Source organism: Phyllostomus hastatus, unplaced genomic scaffold (assembly GCF_019186645.2).
Source record: "Phyllostomus hastatus isolate PE091 unplaced genomic scaffold, TTU_PhHast_1.1 phas_scaffold_93, whole genome shotgun sequence".
In the NCBI taxonomy this organism is placed as follows: Eukaryota; Metazoa; Chordata; class Mammalia; order Chiroptera; family Phyllostomidae; genus Phyllostomus; species Phyllostomus hastatus.
The window spans coordinates 22,783,352-22,796,210 of NW_025334042.1; the positions used below are offsets into that span (position 1 = coordinate 22,783,352).

Below are 12,859 nucleotides of genomic sequence, written 5' to 3' on the forward strand. Positions count from 1 at the left end.
TGAAAGGAGGCGGGGTGGGGTGGTGCAGGAGTGAGAGTGCAGGTGAGGTTGAGGGTTTCTGAAATGTTTGACTCAGGTGATAGACCTAAGGGGTACAGCTTTTGGGGGAAATTGTTCCCCTAGTAGGGCTTTCCAGAGCTCCCAAAAGTCTGGGACAGAAGGGACTTGGGCCTCCTTTAGGTTGGGGGTTGAGGGGCTGCTGACAAGAGGCTGAGGTTGGCCCCAGGAGGCTCACCTGACCCTGGATGCACAGCCCGAGTGAGTCCGGGTTTTCTGTATTTGGGTCCTTCCTCCCTACCCCTCCGGTTCACTGTAGTTCCTGGGCTCCTTTATCTGTCACCGAATCCCTGATCTCAGCCCAGATCAGAGGCCCTCTCTAATAAAGAGTGGAGGGTAAGGTGCTGATGCTGACAGGGTGCTGGAGGCTACCCCTCTGCTCGCTCCTACTCAATCCCTGGCCCGCCCCCGACTCCCACCACTTTCAGTTTAAGGGTCTGAGCTGTGGTAGCCACCTCCAGTTCAGCACGAGGACATGGTGCCTTCAACCTCCCTGGCAATGAATTATTGAAGAGAGCATAGTGCTAGCTGCTCACAGCTGCTGCCCCTTGGGCCTACTGTCACCTCTTCTTGCTCTGCTTCTCACTGCTCCTTTACTAGCTGTGAGGAGAGGGAGGAAGAGGTTGGTGAGCCCCAGGGGCCTGGGAGGAGGAGGTGTTAGGGAGAGGCAGGGCCTGGATGGGGAAGTACAGGCCTTGGTGAGAAGCCTCCTTTGGCAGGAGGGAAGTGGGCTGGTGAAGAGTCCTCGCTCCTTGTCATGGGTCAGGAGGGCAGGGGGAGCTGGCGGCTGCCCTGAAGCCAGGTTGGGAATTGAGACTGAAAGGCCCTTGATCCCAGTGACTCCCCAGCATTGGAGGTCTAGACTCCCAAATGCCCCTGGGGTTACACAGAGCCAGAAGAGGCCTGGGGCCTCTTCTGACCTGGAGTCAGTACCAGTGAGCCATTCGGTCATTCAGGCATGCTGTGTGCAGAGGCCTCTGTCCCTCCGGGAACCAGTGTCTTGTTGACAGTGGAGAGCTACAGACCTTCTGGGAGCAAGTGCAGTCGAGGAGAGTGTGGGTCAGTGTCAGGACAGGCCTGGAGAAAGAACCAAGGATTGGGAGTCTGATACCAGAAGGCAAGTCCTAATTCTGTCACTGGTTGTGGGCAAATCACTTATCTCAGCAAATGAGTTTCTTACCTTTAATAAGGGGAAAGAGCAGTGATTGCTTAACAGAGCATCTGTGAGAATTCAACAGGAACATTTGTTTCAGAAAATGGAATGGTCACGTTAAGGTTAATTGTCACTACTGAGGGTGAGAGTCTCGTAAACAGGAGAGCAACATGTGGCAGAAACTGTAGGGTCATGGCCCAGGTGTCAGCAGGTGCCCTGTGACTGACCCTTAGTCCTTCCTCTTCTGAGGTTCAAAGGCCACAGTCAGTCCACGGTGCATCTGGATTCAGACCCAAATCTTCAGATTCTACCTTCTGGGTTCTTTCCATTATACCACGTGGGCCAGAAACTCAGGTGTGCTCTGCCCTTCCGCGTGCTCAGCACTGGGGACTTGCCCTGGGAAGTCCCCTCACCGGGAGGCCACAGGGATCAGCACTTCATTCCTTCTTGTTATCCGTGGCCACGGCCCACCTCCTTCAGGAGGAGCTCAGCAAGTACGCTTCTTGACTCTCTCCCAGGCAGCAGGAATAATATTATCAAGTATTTGGAATGCAGTTTAAAAAATAACCTTTTACTGCAGAAGCCGTACTTACGGACTGTAGGAAATTAGAAAATACAGACAAACAACAAGACAAAACAAATGAAAATATAGTATTCCCATCATCCAGGTATGATCACTATTAACACTTTAAGTGTAATCCTTATGAATGTTTTGTTCTTAAAATTTTGTTTAAAATTTTTATTTATTTAAGAGAGGGGAAGGGAGGGAGAAAGAGAGGGAGAGAAACATCTATGTGTGGTTGCCTCTCATGCTCCCCCTACTGGGGACCTGGCCTGCAACCCAGGCATGTGCCCTGACAGGGAATCAAACTGGCGACCTTTGGTTCACAGGCCAGTGCTCAATCCACTAAGCCACACCAGCCTGGGCTGTTCTTAAAATTTTTTAAAACTTGAGGTACAACTCAATGATATAAAGTATACAAATATTAAAAGTACAATTTTGGGACATAGATATCTACGTCTGTGTAACCACATCCAAATCAAGGTCTATGCCAGTGATTTTCAATCTGGCTGTTTCGTCAGGGGCACTGACCTCTGTCCCCTTAGATGGTCAAATAAAACAGTGACAATGGCCAACACAACAACAGCTGTCCAGTGTGAATGCCCTGTCTTGAACTTTAAGTATATAGGTCATGTGACAGAGCTGCAATTTATTTGTCATGTCACATAATAAAGCTGTGTCTGATTGGTTAATTCTTGGTACCGGAAATCCTTGTCTATAAGTATAGTCACCTGATTTTTTTTTAAAAAGTCACTTTGGAGCAAAAAGGGTAGGTTATTATGATTATTATTACTTTTTTGTAAATCAATCAGAATTATACCTATGTTTTTGTCAGATAGGCAAAAAATATATAACTTTTTGGTGTGCCACCAAATTTTAGTAATTGGTTCACGCATGCCATGAGATAATAAAGGTTGAACATCACTGGCCTGCAATGTCCTCCCTCAGAAATTTCCCTCAGGCCCCTTCACCCTCAGGATCCAGCCTGCAGTGGTCACAGCTCTTATCACCACGGGTCAGAGCTGCCCACTCTCGAACTTCACCTGAAAGGGTTGTGCACAGTGTGCCCTGTTGCATCTGGCTGCTGGCCCACAGGGGTCTGTTTTTGAGAGTCGTCCTCGTTGCATTTATCAGCAGTCTGCTCTTTCTTATTGCTGTGTAATATTCCACTGTTGGAATACACCGTAATTTATTTATCTGTTCTTCTGTTGATGAACATTCAGGATGATTCCAATTTTGTCTATAATGAATAAAATTGCTATGAACATTCTTAAACATGAGCCTTTTGGCAGACATAGGAATTCATTTCTCTTGGACACATATGACTAGAAATGGAATTACTGGGCAATAGGGTAGGTTGTATCCTTTAAAATGCACATGCACACACAAATGATTTCCTTTAGCAAAATGATAGCATAATGAGCATGCTACTTTGAACCTACTTTTTCTCTGTCAACAACCTTCAGCTTTCTGTTTCATTAATTTTCATCTTCTCTAATCCCAGTCAATATTCGGATCTCCTCCATCGACCCAACTATATCTTTTGCTGCTGCTTTGTCCAATTGGTACCCCGTCCAGGAGCGGCACTGCACCCGGCAGTTGCATCTGTAAGCCCTCACCGTGCAGATCCTTGCCGGGGTGCCTGGACACATTGCTTCCTCTACGTAGGGTCACACACAGCAGGCAGCCTACTTCTGAGAGAGAGGGGATAGACACTGCAGTCTTTCTGACACTTTGGAAGTAGCTTTTCATCACTCTTGCTACATTTTATTCCTTAGAGGCAAGTCACCAGACCCAGCCCTGAGTCAGCAGGTGCATATTAAACAAGCACTTGCACACCAGAAGGCAGGGGGCACGGGGAGCCTTGTCAGAGCACTGGCAGGTGTCGTTGCAGACTTTGCCACAGGGGAAGAGTCGTGGCCATTTAGAGAGCACTTTCATGTGCATATGAAGGCGAATACTCCTACTTCCATTTTGTAGCTGAGGAAACAGCCTCAGAGAGGCTTTCTTTTCACCCTGTCTAAAGCAGGGCCCTCCCGTTTCCTTTGATCACATGTTAATTTTCCACAAAAGGGTGTCCCACAGACAACTTGTTAAAAAACAGACTTTATTTTGTAGAGCAGTTTTAGGTTTCCAGCAGAACTGAGCATGAAGTACCGAGTTCCCACATGCCCCCTGGCCCCTCCCATGCACAGCCTCCCCCACTATCCACTCCCCCCACCAGAGGGCACTTCTGTGCCAGTTGGCAAACCTGGGTCCACACAGCACAGTCACCCCAAGTCCAGAGTTACGTCAGGGCTCACTCTGGGTGTTGTGCATTCCGTGGGTCCTGACAAATGTGTAATGACATACCCCATCGTCACGGCAGCACACAGAACAGGTTCGCTGCCCTAAAACCCTGTGTGCTCTCCTATTCACCCCTCCCCACCACGGCCCTGGGAACCACCACGCCGACTCCCCAGTTTCACCTCTTCCAGAATGGTGTAGAGCTGAATGCATACAGTGTGCAGCGAGATTCTACAACACACTTTTCATGGCATTTACTTTTCTTATTCATTTGTCTTCATGTTCATCATCTGCCTCCCTGGACCAGAACGCAAGTTGCACGAGGGCAGGAACCTTGTCTGCCCTCTTGACTTACCACGTTGTCCCCTGGACCCAGAGTGGTGCCTGCTACCTCTGTGGCATTAGTGGATATTTGCTGAAAGGAAGCATAGGTTTTGAGGTCTGTCCCTGTCACAACTGGTTTGAATCCGGGTGTCCTGGACTTCACAGCTCAACCGCTTCCACTCATCCTTCCATGCTGGGAAGGAAAACAGGCGGCGCAGGTGGGGCGGAGAAGGGGCTGGCAGGAGGAGAGCAGGGGAGAGAGAAGGAGGGCAGGAGGCCAACAGCTTTTCTCCGAAACACATGGGGCCAAGCGGGCAGCGCTGGAAGTCTCTGCCTTCCCCTCAGAGCTCTGCCCCGGGCTGGGGGAGGGCATTTGCCTAGTCCCCTCGTCTGGGTTCTTCTCAGCGTGGCTGAGAGAGGCTCCTGTTTGTTTCAAGCAAACAAAAATCTTTACCTAATATTAAGGAAGAACAAAAAGAAAATAAACAAACAGCCCAGCCTCTAAAACAGCCCAAGATAGACTAAAGTATAAAGTTTCCATTCTCACTACAGCTAGCTTTCTCACTGGGTTCCCAGACTCTGGCCACCCAATTCCAAAGGGCTTTTAATAACTGCGCTGTCCCTGCACGCCTTCCGCTCCCCAGCTGCCAGCTCCCAGCCCATTCGCCTCGGCAGGTGGCTGGAGGCACACGAAGACTTTAAACGTCTTAAGCATGAAAACGATTGTGACAGTCCCTTCGCAGTGAAAAACAAGTCAACTGCAAAAAAATTTTAAGAAGTCTAACAAAATTCTAAAAAATTTCCATGACAAATTGGATGTTTTTGGAACAATACCAAATATCACATTATTTCTAAATAAATATTTTCCCAGTGTTCCCGCTTTGCTGGCAGCTAGCACTCTGTGTGCCTACTGGGCCAGTGCCCACGGGGGCGCCTCGCCCCCACCTCTGCGGGACATTTAGGGGAACTGCCTGCCCTGTCGCTTTCCTCATTTGGAGTATTTTTCAGCTGACATTAAAACTCTGAAGGTCTGGCATTTCCCCAAATATTTTTATCTTGAAAAATGTTAAACCTTTTTGTGGGCTTAAAGTTACAGGAACCATACAAAATATGCATGGCCCTTTCCCCCAGACTCCCCGGTTGGCGGCGTTTGCCCGTGTTTGCTCTGACCCCGGGCAGATGTGTGTTTTTTTCCTGAACCACTTCCTGACATCAACTTCATTCCTAAATATTTCCTCATGTATTTACCCAGAACAGAGGCATTTCTACATAATCACAAAACATCATCACACTCAGGGACTTGAACATTTATGCAACGTTTCTGACATATTTCAAATTTCGAATTTCCCCAATTGTCCCAACAGTGTGTTTATGGCTTAAAGACAAATCTGGGAACCAGTTGAGCATATCACATTTAGTCGTCTCTCCAGTTTCCTTAACACTGTTGTCAGTTCCCTAGCTGGGTTTTTTTTTTTCTTCCATAATATTGATGTTTTTGAAGAGTGCAGACCAATTGTTTTAGAAATGTACCTCAATTTGTTTCCCTGTGATTAGATTCAGTTTAAAGATTTTTTGGTAAGATTAGTACAGTCCTTCCCAGCACATGTGAGTGGGGGTATATGATTGTCAATTTGTCCCATTTTTTGTGTGGTTAAATTTGATAATTTGGTTAAGGTGGCATCCATGACAATTTTCTTTTTTAATAAAGATTTTATCAATTTTATTTTTAGAGAAAGGGAAAGGGAGAGAGAAAGAGAGGAACAGAAACATCAATGCACTAGAGATATATTGATGAGTTGCCTCTTGCATACCCCCAACCAAGCACCCAGCCCACAACCCAGTCATGTGTCCTGACTGGGAATTGAACTGGCGATCTTTTGGTCTGCCAGCCAGCACTCAGTGCACAGAACTATACCAGCCAGAACACTCTAAGATATTTTAAAGGCAAGCGTGAGCATCATGATATTCTACCACCAGTATTTCTTGAAAAGAACATCTTATAGTGCCAAAATAACATCATTCCTCCCAACACAAAAACAATCCCATCTAATAACTAGTATATCTTCAAGTTTCCCCTTTTGTAAGAGGTGTTAATTTTGATAGGTTTGGGTTGAAGAGGGACTAGAAAAGCCCTCAAGAAGGAAGTGAGATTTTGAGCGAGGACTTGAATGATCATTAACAGCTACATCACGTGGCAGGCTGACTCCAAGACAGCCCCAGATGATCCCTATCTCTGGGTATTCGTGGCCTTGGGTGATCCCCTCCTCTTACTTAATTGCTGGCCTTGTGACTTGCTTTTAGTTTATAGAACACAGCATTAAGTGACGGGATGACACTTCTGTGATTAGACTACCAGAGACTGTGACTTTCATCTTGCTGGCCAACTCTCCCTTGCTGGCTTTGATGAAGCAAACAGCTGTGTTGGAGAGACCCAGGTGGGAGGGAGCGGAGATCCTCAGTCCAATGAGCTGCAGGAACTGAGTCCTGTCAACAACCACCTGGGATTGACTCTTCCTCACGTGAGCCTCAGATGAGACTTCGTCCTGTGCCAACACCTTGATGGCAGCTTTGTAAGATCCTGAAGCAGAGCACCTAGCCAAGCCAGGCCCAGACTCCTGACCCACAGAAACTTGAGATGGTAAATGTGTGCTGCTTTAAGCTGGTAACTTGCTATGCAGCAATAGATTATGAATACACTCTTCTAATCAAACAGCCTCGCACATGGAAGTCACTGTTGTCATCCTTTTTAGCGAGAGGGAAACTAAGATTCAGAGAAGCTTGACTAACTGTACGATATACAAGTCATTATCTTGTTCACAAAAACAAAAACAGACTCCAACTGTGAGCAGGAAACACATTTATTGGAAGGATAGTGAGTAACTTGCTCACAGAATTGATGGGAAGGACAGACTACTAGGCTTAAACGAAGGGGCAGGGACAAATGGAAATTAGGCAGCAGGAGCCGTGGCAAAGTCTGGCTTGGGGCCATGATCACTGGACGCACTGTCCCTGACTGCAGGATGGGTTCAAAACCGCTCTAGCTTCCTTACATGACCAGCTCCAGACTCAAAGCCCTGGTGGGAATGTCTGGTCATCTGACCTGGAGTCGGCTTTGCACATGGTGCCTGGGGTCAGCTCACAGGAGGCACTTGGATACCGTATTTTGTGTGTATAATGTGCACTTTTTTGCCCAGAATTTTGAGGGGGAAAAATGAGGATGTGCATTATACATGGGTAGTACCTGAAATACCTTGTATCTGTTCTTGTGTTTTGTAATTATTTGTTACATAAAGTTTCTTTTACCATAATATGTTCACAAATAAATGCTAACATTCCTTTATACTACAAAAAGCACAAGTATCTAAATATAAATGTATACAAAATTGAATTAAAAATTAAAGTGAAAGATTTTATTTCTGAAAGTTTGGGCCGAAAACATGGGTGCGCATTATACATGGCAAAATACAGTGGTTTGTTTAACCAGTAAACAACAGGTGAGCCTGGCAATAGATGGAGGGCTGGCTCGTGCTTCTAAAGCTCAGAAACTGGTGTGAACCTTTGCCTTAATACAATAGCATTCTCAACCCTTCCGGGAATTTCTAGAATTTCCCATGTGGCTCTCTGGTGCAGGTAGCCAGAGAAGTTTGTAGATTGAGTAGTGAAAAGCTGAGATTAACTATGGGCTGCAGTGTCACAAAGGTGCCACCAGAGAGCACACGAGACTCAGAAATCTACTAAGGGAGCTTGCGGGTAATCGAAGGGGGTAGGGAATAGTTGAGAAAGCGGAGGAAGTCTGCCTTGACCAGCTCTCTGGCAGGCGGAGCTCTGGGGACCCAGAGAAGGATGAGCAGTAAGTAGTGTGACCGTCAACAGGTTTCTCTTGTCCTTGTGGCCCTGGCTCTCCCCAGCATAGGAGCCCTTGGGCTCCCCTGGTTTTTGCTCTGAGATCTTGGGAGAACTTTGGACTCTTATTTTTATGGCATCAATTCTCCAGCTATAAACACTCCTCAGACACCGATCAACCCCAGCTCAGCATTGGAGTAGAGTGCAGGGGTGGGGTGAAGGGTGTGCCTCTAGCCCTGAAAATGGGGTGGGATGGGGTGGGCAGGAGCTCCTCCAACTTAGAGCTTCCTATGGCAGTAGGGTGGGAGGAGGTGGGGTTTGTCTTCTCTGGACCATAACTTCCAGTGCCTTGCACAGTGCCTGGCATATAGTAAGTGCTCGATAAATACTAGGTTTTGATGATTATTTGATACAGATAAACCATGCAGAGTGAACAAAGGCCAGTCATTAGACTACTCCAACTCCAAAATATTTCCCAAGTCCTTCCACTTCTCAGTTCGCTATTACCATCCTTGTCAAACCTCTTTCCACTTGCACCATTATAGCAGCTTCTTGAGTGGTTTCCCTTGCATCTCTTGATCCCTAGATCTATTCTCCACCTAGTAGACGTGATCTTTTAAAACCATACATCAGATCACGTGACTTCCAAGCTTAACATCCTCCGAAGCCTTGTTATTACACTTTGAATGAAATCCAAACCCCTTACCCCGGCCTGTGAGTGGTGCTCTAGCGAGGGCATGCCTTCCTGTCTGACCTCACCTTGTACTTTCTTCCTGGAGCAGCCGGTTTCAACCTCCCGGACTCTCTCTTTCTTGGAACACAGTGAGCTTGCTGTTGCTTTAGGACTTTTGCATGAGCTGTCCTCGCTGCCTGGGATGCGCTTTACTCATATTCTTTGCATGACTGATCCCTTTTCATTTAGGTCTCTATGTAAATGTCACTTCCTCAGAGAGGCCTTTGGACAAGCCAGCCTGAGTTTCTCTCCCAGTCACTTTTTATCCATCCTCATTTCTAATTGTCATCATTGCACTCGTCACCATCAACTATCACCCCATCAGACTAGGGAGCCAGTCTTCTGCGTTCAATTTCTGTATCCCAAGCACCTATTAATAGAACAGTACCTGGAGTGTAGTAGGAACATTCATAAATATTCAACTATTTATGAATATTTGTGGAAAGAATGGATGTGGAACCAAAGGATGAGGAGGGATGTTTGTATCCCCCTGGAGTTCACAGTCAATGATTCCATTGCTGTGGGTGTTGGTGGCTGTGAGGCTGGTGGTGGCCAAGGCTTCCTCCACCCCTGGGGCCCAGGGGAAGCCAAGAGCCTCTGGGCGGCGGCCGGAGCAGTGGTTATGTTAGGGATGGTGAAGTGGACAGGGTGTATTTGCTGGATTGAATAAATGTGGGCTGTCTTTACACATCGTTCTTACTTTCAGAAAATGTAATCGGCAGAAATCTGATCTTTAAGAAAGAAAAGTTAGGGAATGGTTATGTGCACTGTGAAAGGAATCCTTGCTTTGTAAAAGGGAGTTGGCAGAGGCTTGCTTAGCTGTTTCCCAAACAACCCAGAGAAGGCTCAGGAGACGCAAGCCTGGCCATTTGCTACATTACAAGCTGTTTCCAACACTAGATATTCACAGAGTGCGATCCAGATACACTTACGGCTATATGGAACTTGCATTTACATATAATACTGTCCTTGTAGGAATTTCCTCTTCCGGAAAATGAGAGGTTGAGAGTGTGCCACTCTGTGACTGTGCTCTGTATTAGAAAAATAACCTGGTCATTTGAGACCAAGTCAGACTTGGAGAAATAGAAACAGCTCATGCCAGCTGCCTCTCCCTCTCTTCTTTTCTTCTTTTTGGTCAGAGTGAAAACCTTCCCATTGATCCCTGCCTTGCTGTTTATTTTCCATCCTGGGATAAGGAGGTTCTTTCTGAACATTTTACTTATTCTAGTGGTTCTCAAACTTGGCTTTGCAGGGCTGGTGGTACACTGGCTGGACCAAGGCAGGCACTCTGCCATGGAAACTGAGTGATGGCCACCATGTCCTAATTCAAAGAAAAAAGTGATAGACAGAAATTTCCCAATTGTGAGGCTTTACACTATTTTTCCCCTAAGACTTCGGTGCCTGCGATTCTGGACTGTGCTGGATCTGGCACAGCACTGCGTTGTGCAGTTGTTTTAAAGTGTTCATGTGTCACTGTGTTCTGCCGAGTGTTGCACTCCTTTCAGGGGCACAGAGGAGGTCTAAGAACCCCTGTGTGAGAGACTCCATGTTTCCCTCCAAACTATTCCCCTGCAAGCTTGTAAAGCGGCCTTGGTGCGTTTCAGAGGTAGATGACCCGGCTGAAGCATGTCCTGCACACCCAATCCTCTGTTATGGAGCGGTTGGTGGAAGGCCCAGACTCTCACCTGCTGGTCTGATGGGGGGTGGCTGGCCCTTGGCAGTTGGTCTGTAGCAGTAGTTCTCACACTTTTTGGGTCATGAAGCTAAAGATCTGGGGCCCATGGCCCCCACCCTCCAAAGCATACACTGACCACAGTGGAATGCGGGGAAAGCCCACCCACCAGTAGAAGAAGGTCTGTGCTCCGGGAGCAGTCACAGGGAAGGCCGGGCACTCTCTGTGTCTGTGATACGCACAGACGTGTCAGTGACGCAGAGTGGAAAGAGCAATGAGTCGGGGTCAGTGGCTGTGAGTCTTGCTCCTACTTCTGTTATTACCAGCCAGCTGTGTGGCCTGGGCACGTCACTTCCCATCGCAGGGGCTTGGTTTTCTGTACTCGGTGCATCATCGTGGTTATGAACACAGACTCTGAAGGGAGACTGCAGGCGTTCAAAATCTGGATCTACCACTTCCTCTCTGACCTAGGAGAAGCTATTGAACCTCTCTGTGCCTCACTTTTCCTGTCTCTAAGGTGAGGATGATGATAATCGGATTGTGAAGTTGTTATGAGAATTAGAAGGGCTTAGAAGAGTAGCCGGTGCACTCGATATGCTATATAAGTGCTTCCTGTTATAATGATTAAAAGTATAGCAGCTAAATTAGATCATTTTTATGATCCCTTCTGCCCTAATATCCTCTACATTTAAAGATTCAGTGATTGAGTATGTCCAGTGTGCCTAGCACTATCTACGACGTACGAGACTAGAGTCATTTCTAAGGCCTGCACAGTCTGTGGTGGCAGAAACAGATCTTCTGTGCAAGGTGCAGAAGGTGGCCGTGCCCTCCCGTAGCCGGAAATGGCCTTCAGGAGGGAGGCAGGACTCACACACCAGTGTAACTTAAAGCCCAGAGGTGGGCCCCCAACATATTTCTCCAGCTTACCTGGTTGGTGTCCAAACTTGTTTTTCATTCTGAAATACAATAAAGGACAAAGCCTTCCATCCCAAAATATAAAACTTCACAATGCACACCTTTGTTTTTCCGAATTGTCTTTTGCATTTCCCCCATTTACCCTGTAAGCATATTATTCTGAGAGGTAACTGGCTGATACTGGATTCAGGGTGGAGAGGAAATTTTAATAGCGATGAGAGCACTGGCTACTCCAAGGACAAAGTCAGGCCAAAACACCCCAAAGGTTAAATTACAAGCCAGCCCTGCATATCATACATGGTAAGATAAACTATCCCTATCTCATTTTTTAGCATTTTAACCAACACTTTTCTAGTTGATCGTCAAAATCCTGTAAGAAACCCAAGGCAGATAGGTTCACCCCCATTTTATAGATGAGTCTCCAAGAGAGTGATGGTTTTACCCAAGGTATATATCAGGCAATTGTATATGCCTGATAAATCATGGAAGTTCATTTTCCCAATTCTTTCCCTCTGTTCCTTGCCTCAAGCTCTGTCCTGGGGCTTAGGAATCCCAGTGGGGATGGGGCATGAGCAAGAGTTGGGCCTTGAAGGACAAGAATGCAGGCGGTGTCTGAGGGGGGAGCAGCTTGAGATGAGTACGTTGCAAGAGCTTAGGTAGGGAAGGGGCTGCCCGGGGGGAGGAGGTGCGGGCCTGGCTGAGAGGACAGGGGTGGTCCTCAAGGGGTGCCGGGCAGGCTGCCCGCTTCCCAGCTCTGGAGACAGGGCACCCCCTCCGACGAGTCCGACTCACCTACTTCCTGGGAATTAGCCCTCTTCCGCTTTCTGGTGTAACCCTCAGAGGGTTAAATCAGCTTCCACGAGATTGTCCCATCACCCAGGTAGCTTGGATTGCCCCTCCGTGCTCGGAAACGTGGGATATCAAACAACTCTCAGTTCGTGCGCCAGCAATGCATCCCCCTTTACCCCCACCCTCCGCAGGGAAGCACTACCCTTTGCTTAAAAGGTGCCGGGGGAGGGGCTGTGCTGGGTGGCAGGTGCCGGGGAGAAGTCCCCAGAGACTGTGGGGCCCGCGGGTAGCGTGGAGAGTGCCCCTTCCCTCAGTCCCCCTTCTGGGCTCTGGGTGCGGTGGGTTCGCGTCGCGGCTGGCGCCCCAGAGAGCTGGGGGAGGAGGAAAAAAAGTGGTGCGCTGGGAAGCAGGCCGCACACACCTGGCGCCTTGTGGAATGAAATCTTAATTAATTATTAAACAGAGTTCCCGCGGGAGGGAGCAGGGCTGTAGCAGGCAGGGCGGGGGGGGGTGTCTGAGGGAGGG

General features: G+C 47.8%; 1 long non-coding RNA gene across 1 annotated transcript; it reads right to left on the reverse strand.

Moving 5' to 3' along the window:
* Positions 1-1,124: 1,124 nt before the first annotated feature.
* LOC123812948 lies at positions 1,125-12,754 on the reverse strand. Its single transcript, XR_006784638.1, has 3 exons — positions 12,338-12,754; positions 2,816-3,012; positions 1,125-1,806 (listed from the first exon to the last, which is right to left on the reverse strand). It is a non-coding gene; the product is annotated as an uncharacterized LOC123812948 (long non-coding RNA).
* Positions 12,755-12,859: the final 105 nt, after the last annotated feature.